The sequence below is a fragment of the Spea bombifrons genome, chromosome 5, assembly GCF_027358695.1.
Source record: "Spea bombifrons isolate aSpeBom1 chromosome 5, aSpeBom1.2.pri, whole genome shotgun sequence".
Taxonomy (NCBI): Eukaryota; Metazoa; Chordata; class Amphibia; order Anura; family Pelobatidae; genus Spea; species Spea bombifrons.
In genome coordinates, this window is record NC_071091.1 from 83,004,716 (window position 1) to 83,020,435 (window position 15,720).

The following is a 15,720-nucleotide window of genomic DNA, read 5'->3' on the forward strand; positions in this document are numbered from 1 at the left end:
GGGAAATCATAAGGTCTATATAGTTTGTTTCCCTCCAATTTATTGCCATCATAAGGTCTATATAGTTTGTTTCCCTCCAATTTATTGCCAGCGTTAAGCACAACATTATTGAAAATTTATAAAGTATAAATAAAGTAACTGGAGAATGTGGGCATCGATCCCGCTACCTCTCGCATGCTAAGCGAGCGGTCTACCATTTGAGCTAATTCCCCTACATAGAGTGGCATGTTTTAGGTGAAACAGGGAAACAGTGTATTTGCTGCATGTAATGTACTGATGGGCTTGCTGCATGTACTGTTCTAATTACACATGAAACCAAGAAAACACTTGAAAAGCACATGAAAAGTCTGTGGGAAATCATAAGGTCTATATAGTTTGTTTCCCTCCAATTTATTGCCATCATAAGGTCTATATAGTTTGTTTCCCTCCAATTTATTGCCAGCGTTAAGCACAACATTATTGAAAATTTATAAAGTATAAATAAAGTAACTGGAGAATGTGGGCATCGATCCTGCTACCTCTCGCATGCTAAGCGAGCGGTCTACCATTTGAGCTAATTCCCCTACATAGAGTGGCATGTTTTAGGTGAAACAGGGAAACAGTGTATTTGCTGCATGTAATGTACTGATGGGCTTGCTGCATGTACTGTTCTAATTACACATGAAACCAAGAAAACACTTGAAAAGCACATGAAAAATCTGTGGGAAATCATAAGGTCTATATAGTTTGTTTCCCTCCAATTTATTGCCAGCATACGGTCTATATAGTTTGTTTCCCTCCAATTTATTGCCAGCGTTAAGCACAACATTATTGAAAATTTATAAAGTATAAATAAAGTAACTGGAGAATGCGGGCATCGATCCCGCTACCTCTCGCATGCTAAGCGAGCGCTCTACCATTTGAGCTAATTCCCCTACACTGAGTCCATCGTTTTAGGTGAAACAGGGAAACAGTGTATTTGCTGCATGCAATGTACTGATGGGCTTACTGCATGTACTGCCCAAATTACACATGAAACCAAGAAAACACTTGAAAAGCACATGTAAAATCTGTGGGAAAGCATAAGGTCTATATAGTTTGTTTCCCTCCAATTTATTGCCAGCGTGTCATCATGAACCCATTATGGTGATGAAGACATCACGAACCCATTATGATGTCATCATGATGTCATCATGAACCCATTATGATGATGTCATCATGAACCCATTATGATGTTGTCATGATGATGTTATCCTGAACCCATTATGATGTCATCATGAACCCATTGTGATGATGTCATCATGAACCTATTATGATGTCATCATGAACCCATTATGATGTCATCATGAACCCATTATGATGATGAAGTCATCACGAACCCATTATGATGTCATCATGATGATGTCATCATGAACCTATTGTGATGATGTCATCATGAACCCATTATGATGTCATCACGATGATGTCATCACGAACACATTATGATGTCATCATGATGATGTCATCATGAACCCATTATGATGTCATCATGATGATGTCATCATGAACCCATTATGATGTCAACATGAACCCTTTATGATGATGAAGTCATCACGAACCCATTATGATGTCATCATGATGATGTCATCATGAACCTATTGTGATGATGTCATCATGAACCCACTATGATATCATCACGATGATGTCATCACGAACACATTATGATGTCATGATGATGTCATCACGGACCCATTATGATGTCATCATGATGATGTCATCACGAACCCATTATGATGTCATCATGATGATGTCATCACGAACCCATTATGATGTCATCATGATGATGTCATCACGAACCCATTATGATGCTGTAATCATGATCCCACTATGATTTCGTCATGATGATGTCATCATGAACCCATTGTAATGAAGTCACCACGAACCCATTATGATGTCATCATGATGATGTCATCATGAACCCATTATGATGTCATCATGAACCCTTTATGATGATGTCATCACGAACCCTTCATGATGTCGTCATGATAATGTCATCATAAACCCATTATGATGATGAAGTCATCATGAACCCATTATGATGTCATCATGATGATGTCATCATGAACCCATTGTGATGATGTCATCATGAACCCATTATGATATTGCCATGATGATGTCAGGGAAACATGATGAAACAGGGAAACAGTGTATTTGCTTCATGTAATGTACCATTAAGCTTGCTGCTTGTACTGCTCTAATTACACATGAAACCAAGAAAACATTTAGAGAACACGGTCATTGAACCAACTACCCCTCGCATGCTAAGCGAGCACACCACCATTTGAACTAAATCCCCTTTGTATTCTACAGTTATTCGTGAAGTTGAAAAATCTGTGGGAAAGCATAGGGTCTATATAGTTTGTTTCCCTCCAATTTATTGCCAGCGTTAAGCACAACATTATTGAAAATTTATAAAGTATAAATAAACTAACTGGAGAATGCGGGCATCGATCCCGCTACCTCTCGCATGGAAAGCGAGCGCTTTACCATTTGAGCTAATTCCCCTACATAGAGTAGCATGTTTTAGGTGAAACAGGGAAACAGTGTATTTGCTGTATGTAATGTACTGATGGGCTTGCTGCATGTACTGTTCTAATTACACATGAAACCAAGAAAACACTTGAAAAGCACATGAAAAGTCTGTGGGAAATCATAAGGTCTATATAGTTTGTTTCCCTCCAATTTATTGCCATCATAAGGTCTATATAGTTTGTTTCCCTCCAATTTATTGCCAGCGTTAAGCACAACATTATTGAAAATTTATAAAGTATAAATAAAGTAACTGGAAAATGCGGGCATCGATCCCGCTACCTCTCACATGCTAAGCGAGCGCTCTACCATTTGAGCTAATTCCCTTACACAGAATGGCATGTTTTAGGTGAAACAGGGAAACAGTGTATTTGCTGCATGTAATGTACTGATGGGCTTGCTGCATGTACTGTTCTAATTACACATGAAACCAAGAAAACACTTGAAAAGCACATGAAAAATCTGTGGGAAATCATAAGGTCTATATAGTTTGTTTCCCTCCAATTTATTGCCAGCATACGGTCTAAATAGTTTGTTTCCCTCCAATTTATTGCCAGCGTTAAGCACAACATTATTGAAAATTTATAAAGTATAAATAAAGTAACTGGAGAATGCGGGCATCGATCCCGCTACCTCTCGCATGCTAAGCGAGCGCTCTACCATTTGAGCTAATTCCCCTACACTGAGTCCATTGTTTTAGGTGAAACAGGGAAACAGTGTATTTGCTGCATGCAATGTACTGATGGGCTTACTGCATGTACTGCTCAAATTACACATGAAACCAAGAAAACACTTGAAAAGCACATGTAAAATCTGTGGGAAAGCATAAGGTCTATATAGTTTGTTTCCCTCCAATTTATTGCCAGCGTGTCATCATGAACCCATTATGGTGATGAAGACATCACGAACCCATTATGATGTCATCATGATGTCATCATGAACCCATTATGATGATGTCATCATGAACCCATTATGATGTTGTCATGATGATGTTATCCTGAACCCATTATGATGTCATCATGAACCCATTGTGATGATGTCATCATGAACCTATTATGATGTCATCATGAACCCATTATGATGTCATCATGAACCCATTATGATGATGAAGTCATCACGAACCCATTATGATGTCATCATGATGATGTCATCATGAACCTATTGTGATGATGTCATCATGAACCCATTATGATGTCATCACGATGATGTCATCACGAACACATTATGATGTCATCATGATGATGTCATCATGAACCCATTATGATGTCATCATGATGATGTCATCATGAACCCATTATGATGTCAACATGAACCCTTTATGATGATGAAGTCATCACGAACCCATTATGATGTCATCATGATGATGTCATCATGAACCTATTGTGATGATGTCATCATGAACCCACTATGATATCATCACGATGATGTCATCACGAACACATTATGATGTCATGATGATGTCATCACGGACCCATTATGATGTCATCATGATGATGTCATCACGAACCCATTATGATGTCATCATGATGATGTCATCACGAACCCATTATGATGCTGTAATCATGATCCCACTATGATTTCGTCATGATGATGTCATCATGAACCCATTGTAATGAAGTCACCACGAACCCATTATGATGTCATCATGATGATGTCATCATGAACCCATTATGATGTCATCATGAACCCTTTATGATGATGTCATCACGAACCCTTCATGATGTCGTCATGATAATGTCATCATAAACCCATTATGATGATGAAGTCATCATGAACCCATTATGATGTCATCATGATGATGTCATCATGAACCCATTGTGATGATGTCATCATGAACCCATTATGATATTGCCATGATGATGTCAGGGAAACATGATGAAACAGGGAAACAGTGTATTTGCTTCATGTAATGTACCATTAAGCTTGCTGCTTGTACTGCTCTAATTACACATGAAACCAAGAAAACACTTAGAGAACACGGTCATTGAACCAACTACCCCTCGCATGCTAAGCGAGCACACCACCATTTGAACTAAATCCCCTTTGTATTCTACAGTTATTCGTGAAGTTGAAAAATCTGTGGGAAAGCATAGGGTCTATATAGTTTGTTTCCCTCCAATGTACTGCCAGCGTTAAGCACAACATTATTGAAAATTTATAAAGTATAAATAAAGTAACTGGAGAATGCGGGCATCGATCCCGCTACCTCTCGCATGCAAAGCGAGCGCTCTACCATTTGAGCTAATTCCCCTACATAGAGTGGCATGTTTTAGGTGAAACAGGGAAACAGTGTATTTGCTGCATGTAATGTACTGATGGGCTTGCTGCATGTACTGTTCTAATTACACATGAAACCAAGAAAACACTTGAAAAGCACATGAAAAGTCTGTGGGAAATCATAAGGTCTATATAGTTTGTTTCCCTCCAATTTATTGCCATCATAAGGTCTATATAGTTTGTTTCCCTCCAATTTATTGCCAGCGTTAAGCACAACATTATTGAAAATTTATAAAGTATAAATAAAGTAACTGGAGAATGCGGGCATCGATTCCGCTACCTCTCACATGCTAAGCGAGCGCTCTACCATTTGAGCTAATTCCCTTACACAGAATGGCATGTTTTAGGTGAAACAGGGAAACAGTGTATTTGCTGCATGTAATGTACTGATGGGCTTGCTGCATGTACTGTTCTAATTACACATGAAACCAAGAAAACACTTGAAAAGCACATGAAAAATCTGTGGGAAATCATAAGGTCTATATAGTTTGTTTCCCTCCAATTTATTGCCAGCATACGGTCTATATAGTTTGTTTCCCTCCAATTTATTGCCAGCGTTAAGCACAACATTATTGAAAATTTATAAAGTATAAATAAAGTAACTGGAGAATGCGGGCATCGATCCCGCTACCTCTCGCATGCTAAGCGAGCGCTCTACCATTTGAGCTAATTCCCCTACACTGAGTCCATTGTTTTAGGTGAAACAGGGAAACAGTGTATTTGCTGCATGCAATGTACTGATGGGCTTACTGCATGTACTGCTCAAATTACACATGAAACCAAGAAAACACTTGAAAAGCACATGTAAAATCTGTGGGAAAGCATAAGGTCTATATAGTTTGTTTCCCTCCAATTTATTGCCAGCGTGTCATCATGAACCCATTATGGTGATGAAGACATCACGAACCCATTATGATGTCATCATGATGTCATCATGAACCCATTATGATGATGTCATCATGAACCCATTATGATGTTGTGATGATGATGTTATCCTGAACCCATTATGATGTCATCATGAACCCATTGTGATGATGTCATCATGAACCTATTATGATGTCATCATGAACCCATTATGATGTCATCATGAACCCATTATGATGATGAAGTCATCACGAACCCATTATGATGTCATCATGATGATGTCATCATGAACCTAATGTGATGATGTCATCATGAACCCATTATGATGTCATCACGATGATGTCATCACGAACACATTATGATGTCATCATGATGATGTCATCATGAACCCATTATGATGTCATCATGATGATGTCATCATGAACCGATTATGATGTCATCATGAACCCTTTATGATGATGAAGTCATCACGAACCCATTATGATGTCATCATGATGATGTCATCATGAACCTATTGTGATGATGTCATCATGAACCCACTATGATATCATCACGATGATGTCATCACGAACACATTATGATGTCATGATGATGTCATCACGGACCCATTATGATGTCATCATGATGATGTCATCACGAACCCATTATGATGTCATCATGATGATGTCATCACGAACCCATTATGATGTCATCATGATGATGTCATCACGAACCCATTATGATGCTGTAATCATGATCCCACTATGATTTCGTCATGATGATGTCATCATGAACCCATTGTAATGAAGTCACCACGAACCTATTATGATGTCATCATGATGATGTCATCATGAACCCATTATGATGTCATCATGAACCCTTTATGATGATGTCATCACGAACCCTTCATGATGTCGTCATGATAATGTCATCATAAACCCATTATGATGATGAAGTCATCATGAACCCATTATGATGTCATCATGATGATGTCATCATGAACCCATTGTGATGATGTCATCATGAACCCATTATGATCTTGTCATGATGATGTCAGGGAAACATGATGAAACAGGGAAACAGTGTATTTGCTTCATGTAATGTACCATTAAGCTTGCTGCTTGTACTGCTCTAATTACACATGAAACCAAGAAAACACTTAGAGAACACGGTCATTGAACCAACTACCCCTCGCATGCTAAGCGAGCACACCACCATTTGAACTAAATCCCCTTTGTATTCTACAGTTATTCGTGAAGTTGAAAAATCTGTGGGAAAGCATAGGGTCTATACAGTTTGTTTCCCTCCAATTTATAGCCAGCGTTCAGCACAACATTATTGAAAATTTATAAAGTATAAATAAAGTAACTGGAGAATGCGGGCATCGATCCCGCTACCTCCCGCATGCGAAGCGAGCGCTCTACCATTTGAGCTAATTCCCCTACATAGAGTGGCATGCTTTAGGTGAAACAGGGAAACAGTGTATTTGCTGCATGTAATGTACTGATGGGCTTGCTGCATGTACTGTTCTAATTACACATGAAACCAAGAAAACACTTGAAAAGCACATGAAAAGTCTGTGGGAAATCATAAGGTCTATATAGTTTGTTTCCCTCCAATTTATTGCCATCATAAGGTCTATATAGTTTGTTTCCCTCCAATTTATTGCCAGCGTTAAGCACAACATTATTGAAAATTTATAAAGTATAAATAAAGTAACTGGAGAATGTGGGCATCGATCCCGCTACCTCTCGCATGCTAAGCGAGCGCTCTACCATTTGAGCTAATTCCCCTACATAGAGTGGCATGTTTTAGGTGAAACAGGGAAACAGTGTATTTGCTGCATGTAATGTACTGATGGGCTTGCTGCATGTACTGTTCTAATTACACATGAAACCAAGAAAACACTTGAAAAGCACATGAAAAATCTGTGGGAAATCATAAGGTCTATATAGTTTGTTTCCCTCCAATTTATTGCCAGCATACGGTCTATATAGTTTGTTTCCCTCCAATTTATTGCCAGCGTTAAGCACAACATTATTGAAAATTTATAAAGTATAAATAAAGTAACTGGAGAATGCGGGCATCGATCCCGCTACCTCTCGCATGCTAAGCGAGCGCTCTACCATTTGAGCTAATTCCCCTACACTGAGTCCATCGTTTTAGGTGAAACAGGGAAACAGTGTATTTGCTGCATGCAATGTACTGATGGGCTTACTGCATGTACTGCCCAAATTACACATGAAACCAAGAAAACACTTGAAAAGCACATGTAAAATCTGTGGGAAAGCATAAGGTCTATATAGTTTGTTTCCCTCCAATTTATTGCCAGCGTGTCATCATGAACCCATTATGGTGATGAAGACATCACGAACCCATTATGATGTCATCATGATGTCATCATGAACCCATTATGATGATGTCATCATGAACCCATTATGATGTTGTCATGATGATGTTATCCTGAACCCATTATGATGTCATCATGAACCCATTGTGATGATGTCATCATGAACCTATTATGATGTCATCATGAACCCATTATGATGTCATCATGAACCCATTATGATGATGAAGTCATCACGAACCCATTATGATGTCATCATGATGATGTCATCATGAACCTATTGTGATGATGTCATCATGAACCCATTATGATGTCATCACGATGATGTCATCACGAACACATTATGATGTCATCATGATGATGTCATCATGAACCCATTATGATGTCATCATGATGATGTCATCATGAACCGATTATGATGTCAACATGAACCCTTTATGATGATGAAGTCATCACGAACCCATTATGATGTCATCATGATGATGTCATCATGAACCTATTGTGATGATGTCATCATGAACCCACTATGATATCATCACGATGATGTCATCACGAACACATTATGATGTCATGATGATGTCATCACGGACCCATTATGATGTCATCATGATGATGTCATCACGAACCCATTATGATGTCATCATGATGATGTCATCACGAACCCATTATGATGTCATCATGATGATGTCATCACGAACCCATTATGATGCTGTAATCATGATCCCACTATGATTTCGTCATGATGATGTCATCATGAACCCATTGTAATGAAGTCACCACGAACCCATTATGATGTCATCATGATGATGTCATCATGAACCCATTATGATGTCATCATGAACCCTTTATGATGATGTCATCACGAACCCTTCATGATGTCGTCATGATAATGTCATCATAAACCCATTATGATGATGAAGTCATCATGAACCCATTATGATGTCATCATGATGATGTCATCATGAACCCATTGTGATGATGTCATCATGAACCCATTATGATATTGCCATGATGATGTCAGGGAAACATGATGAAACAGGGAAACAGTGTATTTGCTTCATGTAATGTACCATTAAGCTTGCTGCTTGTACTGCTCTAATTACACATGAAACCAAGAAAACACTTAGAGAACACGGTCATTGAACCAACTACCCCTCGCATGCTAAGCGAGCACACCACCATTTGAACTAAATCCCCTTTGTATTCTACAGTTATTCGTGAAGTTGAAAAATCTGTGGGAAAGCATAGGGTCTATATAGTTTGTTTCCCTCCAATTTATTGCCAGCGTTAAGCACAACATTATTGAAAATTTATAAAGTATAAATAAAGTAACTGGAGAATGCGGGCATCGATCCCGCTACCTCTCGCATGCAAAGCGAGCGCTCTACCATTTGAGCTAATTCCCCTACGTAGAGTGGCATGTTTTAGGTGAAACAGGGAAACAGTGTATTTGCTGCATGTAATGTACTGATGGGCTTGCTGCATGTACTGTTCTAATTACACATGAAACCAAGAAAACACTTGAAAAGCACATGAAAAGTCTGTGGGAAATCATAAGGTCTATATAGTTTGTTTCCCTCCAATTTATTGCCATCATAAGGTCTATATAGTTTGTTTCCCTCCAATTTATTGCCAGCGTTAAGCACAACATTATTGAAAATTTATAAAGTATAAATAAAGTAACTGGAGAATGCGGGCATCGATTCCGCTACCTCTCACATGCTAAGCGAGCGCTCTACCATTTGAGCTAATTCCCTTACACAGAATGGCATGTTTTAGGTGAAACAGGGAAACAGTGTATTTGCTGCATGTAATGTACTGATGGGCTTGCTGCATGTACTGTTCTAATTACACATGAAACCAAGAAAACACTTGAAAAGCACATGAAAAATCTGTGGGAAATCATAAGGTCTATATAGTTTGTTTCCCTCCAATTTATTGCCAGCATACGGTCTATATAGTTTGTTTCCCTCCAATTTATTGCCAGCGTTAAGCACAACATTATTGAAAATTTATAAAGTATAAATAAAGTAACTGGAGAATGCGGGCATCGATCCCGCTACCTCTCGCATGCTAAGCGAGCGCTCTACCATTTGAGCTAATTCCCCTACACTGAGTCCATTGTTTTATGTGAAACAGGGAAACAGTGTATTTGCTGCATGCAATGTACTGATGGGCTTACTGCATGTACTGCTCAAATTACACATGAAACCAAGAAAACACTTGAAAAGCACATGTAAAATCTGTGGGAAAGCATAAGGTCTATATAGTTTGTTTCCCTCCAATTTATTGCCAGCGTGTCATCATGAACCCATTATGGTGATGAAGACATCACGAACCCATTATGATGTCATCATGATGTCATCATGAACCCATTATGATGATGTCATCATGAACCCATTATGATGTTGTCATGATGATGTTATCCTGAACCCATTATGATGTCATCATGAACCCATTGTGATGATGTCATCATGAACCTATTATGATGTCATCATGAACCCATTATGATGTCATCATGAACCCATTATGATGATGAAGTCATCACGAACCCATTATGATGTCATCATGATGATGTCATCATGAACCTATTGTGATGATGTCATCATGAACCCATTATGATGTCATCACGATGATGTCATCACGAACACATTATGATGTCATCATGATGATGTCATCATGAACCCATTATGATGTCATCATGATGATGTCATCATGAACCCATTATGATGTCAACATGAACCCTTTATGATGATGAAGTCATCACGAACCCATTATGATGTTATCATGATGATGTCATCATGAACCTATTGTGATGATGTCATCATGAACCCACTATGATATCATCACGAACACATTATGATGTCATGATGATGTCATCACGGACCCATTATGATGTCATCATGATGATGTCATCACGAACCCATTATGATGTCATCATGATGATGTCATCACGAACACATTATGATGCTGTAATCATGATCCCACTATGATTTCGTCATGATGATGTCATCATGAACCCATTGTAATGAAGTCACCACGAACCCATTATGATGTCATCATGATGATGTCATCATGAACCCATTATGATGTCATCATGAACCCTTTATGATGATGTCATCACGAACCCTTCATGATGTCGTCATGATAATGTCATCATAAACCCATTATGATGATGAAGTCATCATGAACCCATTATGATGTCATCATGATGATGTCATCATGAACCCATTGTGATGATGTCATCATGAACCCATTATGATCTTGCCATGATGATGTCAGGGAAACATGATGAAACAGGGAAACAGTGTATTTGCTTCATGTAATGTACCATTAAGCTTGCTGCTTGTACTGCTCTAATTACACATGAAACCAAGAAAACACTTAGAGAACACGGTCATTGAACCAACTACCCCTCGCATGCTAAGCGAGCACACCACCATTTGAACTAAATCCCCTTTGTATTCTACAGTTATTCGTGAAGTTGAAAAATCTGTGGGAAAGCATAGGGTCTATACAGTTTGTTTTCCTCCAATTTATAGCCAGCGTTCAGCACAACATTATTGAAAATTTATAAAGTATAAATAAAGTAACTGGAGAATGCGGGCATCGATCCCGCTACCTCTCGCATGCGGAGCGAGCGCTCTGCCATTTGAGCTAATTCCCCTACATAGAGTGGCATGTTTTAGGTGAAACAGGGAAACAGTGTATTTGCTGCATGTAATGTACTGATGGGCTTGCTGCATGTACTGTTCTAATTACACATGAAACCAAGAAAACACTTGAAAAGCACATGAAAAATCTGTGGGAAATCATAAGGTCTATATAGTTTGTTTCCCTCCAATTTATTGCCAGCATACGGTCTATATAGTTTGTTTCCCTCCAATTTATTGCCAGCGTTAAGCACAACATTATTGAAAATTTATAAAGTATAAATAAAGTAACTGGAGAATGCGGGCATCGATCCCGCTACCTCTCGCATGCTAAGCGAGCGCTCTACCATTTGAGCTAACTCCCCTACACTGAGTCCATCGTTTTAGGTGAAACAGGGAAACAGTGTATTTGCTGCATGCAATGTACTGATGGGCTTACTGCATGTACTGCCCAAATTACACATGAAACCAAGAAAACACTTGAAAAGCACATGTAAAATCTGTGGGAAAGCATAAGGTCTATATAGTTTGTTTCCCTCCAATTTATTGCCAGCGTGTCATCATGAACCCATTATGGTGATGAAGACATCACGAACCCATTATGATGTCATCATGATGTCATCATGAACCCATTATGATGATGTCATCATGAACCCATTATGATGTTGTCATGATGATGTTATCCTGAACCCATTATGATGTCATCATGAACCCATTGTGATGATGTCATCATGAACCTATTATGATGTCATCATGAACCCATTATGATGTCATCATGAACCCATTATGATGATGAAGTCATCACGAACCCATTATGATGTCATCATGATGATGTCATCATGAACCTATTGGGATGATGTCATCATGAACCCATTATGATGTCATCACGATGATGTCATCACGAACACATTATGATGTCATCATGATGATGTCATCATGAACCCATTATGATGTCATCATGATGATGTCATCATGAACCGATTATGATGTCATCATGAACCCTTTATGATGATGAAGTCATCACGAACCCATTATGATGTCATCATGATGATGTCATCATGAACCTATTGTGATGATGTCATCATGAACCCACTATGATATCATCACGATGATGTCATCACGAACACATTATGATGTCATGATGATGTCATCACGGACCCATTATGATGTCATCATGATGATGTCATCACGAACCCATTATGATGTCATCATGATGATGTCATCACGAACCCATTATGATGCTGTAATCATGATCCCACTATGATTTCGTCATGATGATGTCATCATGAACCCATTGTAATGAAGTCACCATGAACCCATTATGATGTCATCATGATGATGTCATCATGAACCCATTATGATGTCATCATGAACCCTTTATGATGATGTCATCACGAACCCTTCATGATGTCGTCATGATAATGTCATCATAAACCCATTATGATGATGAAGTCATCATGAACCCATTATGATGTCATCATGATGATGTCATCATGAACCCATTGTGATGATGTCATCATGAACCCATTATGATATTGCCATGATGATGTCAGGGAAACATGATGAAACAGGGAAACAGTGTATTTGCTTCATGTAATGTACCATTAAGCTTGCTGCTTGTACTGCTCTAATTACACATGAAACCAAGAAAACACTTAGAGAACACGGTCATTGAACCAACTACCCCTCGCATGCTAAGCGAGCACACCACCATTTGAACTAAATACCCTTTGTATTCTACAGTTATTCGTGAAGTTGAAAAATCTGTGGGAAAGCATAGGGTCTATATAGTTTGTTTCCCTCCAATTTATTGCCAGCGTTAAGCACAACATTATTGAAAATTTATAAAGTATAAATAAAGTAACTGGAGAACGCGGGCATCGATCCCGCTACCTCTCGCATGCTAAGCGAGCGCTCTACCATTTGAGCTAATTCCCCTACATAGACTGGCATATTTTAGGTGAAACAGGGAAACAGTGTATTTGCTGCATGTAATGTACTGATGGGCTTGCTGCATGTACTGTTCTAATTACACATGAAACCAAGAAAACACTTGAAAAGCACATGAAAAATCTGTGGGAAATCATAAGGTCTATATAGTTTGTTTCCCTCCAATTTATTGCCAGCATACGGTCTATATAGTTTGTTTCCCTCCAATTTATTGCCAGTGTTAAGCACAACATTATTGAAAATTTATGAAGTATCAATAAAGTAACTGGAGAATGCAGGCATCGATCCCGCTACCTCTCGCATGCTAAGCGAGCGCTCTACCATTTGAGCTAATTCCCCTACACTGAGTCCATCGTTTTAGGTGAAACAGGGAAACAGTGTATTTGCTGCATGCAATGTACTGATGGGCTTACTGCATGTACTGCTCAAATTACACATGAAACCAAGAAAACACTTGAAAAGCACATGTAAAATCTGTGGGAAAGCATAAGGTCTATATAGTTTGTTTCCCTCCAATTTATTGCCAGCGTGTCATCATGAACCCATTATGGTGATGAAGACATCACGAACCCATTATGATGTCATCATGATGTCATCATGAACCCATTATGATGATGTCATCATGAACCCATTATGATGTTGTGATGATGATGTTATCCTGAACCCATTATGATGTCATCATGAACCCATTGTGATGATGTCATCATGAACCTATTATGATGTCATCATGAACCCATTATGATGTCATCATGAACCCATTATGATGATGAAGTCATCACGAACCCATTATGATGTCATCATGATGATGTCATCATGAACCTATTGTGATGATGTCATCATGAACCCATTATGATGTCATCACGATGATGTCATCACGAACACATTATGATGTCATCATGATGATGTCATCATGAACCCATTATGATGTCATCATGATGATGTCATCATGAACCGATTATGATGTCATCATGAACCCTTTATGATGATGAAGTCATCACGAACCCATTATGATGTCATCATGATGATGTCATCATGAACCTATTGTGATGATGTCATCATGAACCCACTATGATATCATCACGATGATGTCATCACGAACACATTATGATGTCATGATGATGTCATCACGGACCCATTATGATGTCATCATGATGATGTCATCACGAACCCATTATGATGTCATCATGATGATGTCATCACGAACCCATTATGATGTCATCATGATGATGTCATCACGAACCCATTATGATGCTGTAATCATGATCCCACTATGATTTCGTCATGATGATGTCATCATGAACCCATTGTAATGAAGTCACCACGAACCCATTATGATGTCATCATGATGATGTCATCATGAACCCATTATGATGTCATCATGAACCCTTTATGATGATGTCATCACGAACCCTTCATGATGTCGTCATGATAATGTCATCATAAACCCATTATGATGATGAAGTCATCATGAACCCATTATGATGTCATCATGATGATGTCATCATGAACCCATTGTGATGATGTCATCATGAACCCATTATGATATTGCCATGATGATGTCAGGGAAACATGATGAAACAGGGAAACAGTGTATTTGCTTCATGTAATGTACCATTAAGCTTGCTGCTTGTACTGCTCTAATTACACATGAAACCAAGAAAACACTTAGAGAACACGGTCATTGAACCAACTACCCCTCGCATGCTAAGCGAGCACACCACCATTTGAACTAAATCCCCTTTGTATTCTACAGTTATTCGTGAAGTTGAAAAATCTGTGGGAAAGCATAGGGTCTATATAGTTTGTTTCCCTCCAATTTATTGCCAGCGTTAAGCACAACATTATTGAAAATTTATAAAGTATAAATAAAGTAACTGAAGAATGCGGGCATCGATCCCGCTACCTCTCGCATGCAAAGCGAGCGCTCTACCATTTGAGCTAATTCCCCTACGTAGACTGGCATGTTTTAGGTGAAACAGGGAAACAGTGTATTTGCTGCATGTAATGTACTGATGGGCTTGCTGCATGTACTGTTCTAATTACACATGAAACCAAGAAAACACTTGAAAAGCACATGAAAAGTCTGTGGGAAATCATAAGGTC

At 38.6% G+C, this 15,720-nt stretch overlaps 10 non-coding genes across 10 annotated transcripts; all 10 read right to left on the reverse strand.

Moving 5' to 3' along the window:
* Positions 1–841: 841 nt before the first annotated feature.
* Positions 842–914, reverse strand: TRNAA-AGC (transfer RNA alanine (anticodon AGC)). The gene has a single exon. It is a non-coding gene; the product is annotated as a tRNA-Ala (tRNA).
* Positions 915–3,152: 2,238 nt separating this feature from the next.
* Positions 3,153–3,225, reverse strand: TRNAA-AGC (transfer RNA alanine (anticodon AGC)). Its single transcript has one exon. It is a non-coding gene; the product is annotated as a tRNA-Ala (tRNA).
* Positions 3,226–4,725: 1,500 nt separating this feature from the next.
* TRNAA-UGC (transfer RNA alanine (anticodon UGC)) lies at positions 4,726–4,798 on the reverse strand. Its single transcript has one exon. It is a non-coding gene; the product is annotated as a tRNA-Ala (tRNA).
* A 629-nt stretch (positions 4,799–5,427) lies between these two features.
* On the reverse strand, positions 5,428–5,500 carry TRNAA-AGC (transfer RNA alanine (anticodon AGC)). The gene has a single exon. It is a non-coding gene; the product is annotated as a tRNA-Ala (tRNA).
* A 1,536-nt stretch (positions 5,501–7,036) lies between these two features.
* TRNAA-CGC (transfer RNA alanine (anticodon CGC)) lies at positions 7,037–7,109 on the reverse strand. Its single transcript has one exon. It is a non-coding gene; the product is annotated as a tRNA-Ala (tRNA).
* A 629-nt stretch (positions 7,110–7,738) lies between these two features.
* Positions 7,739–7,811, reverse strand: TRNAA-AGC (transfer RNA alanine (anticodon AGC)). The gene has a single exon. It is a non-coding gene; the product is annotated as a tRNA-Ala (tRNA).
* A 1,536-nt stretch (positions 7,812–9,347) lies between these two features.
* Positions 9,348–9,420, reverse strand: TRNAA-UGC (transfer RNA alanine (anticodon UGC)). The gene has a single exon. It is a non-coding gene; the product is annotated as a tRNA-Ala (tRNA).
* Positions 9,421–10,049: 629 nt separating this feature from the next.
* Positions 10,050–10,122, reverse strand: TRNAA-AGC (transfer RNA alanine (anticodon AGC)). The gene has a single exon. It is a non-coding gene; the product is annotated as a tRNA-Ala (tRNA).
* Positions 10,123–11,959: 1,837 nt separating this feature from the next.
* TRNAA-AGC (transfer RNA alanine (anticodon AGC)) lies at positions 11,960–12,032 on the reverse strand. Its single transcript has one exon. It is a non-coding gene; the product is annotated as a tRNA-Ala (tRNA).
* Positions 12,033–15,492: 3,460 nt separating this feature from the next.
* TRNAA-UGC (transfer RNA alanine (anticodon UGC)) lies at positions 15,493–15,565 on the reverse strand. Its single transcript has one exon. It is a non-coding gene; the product is annotated as a tRNA-Ala (tRNA).
* Positions 15,566–15,720: the final 155 nt, after the last annotated feature.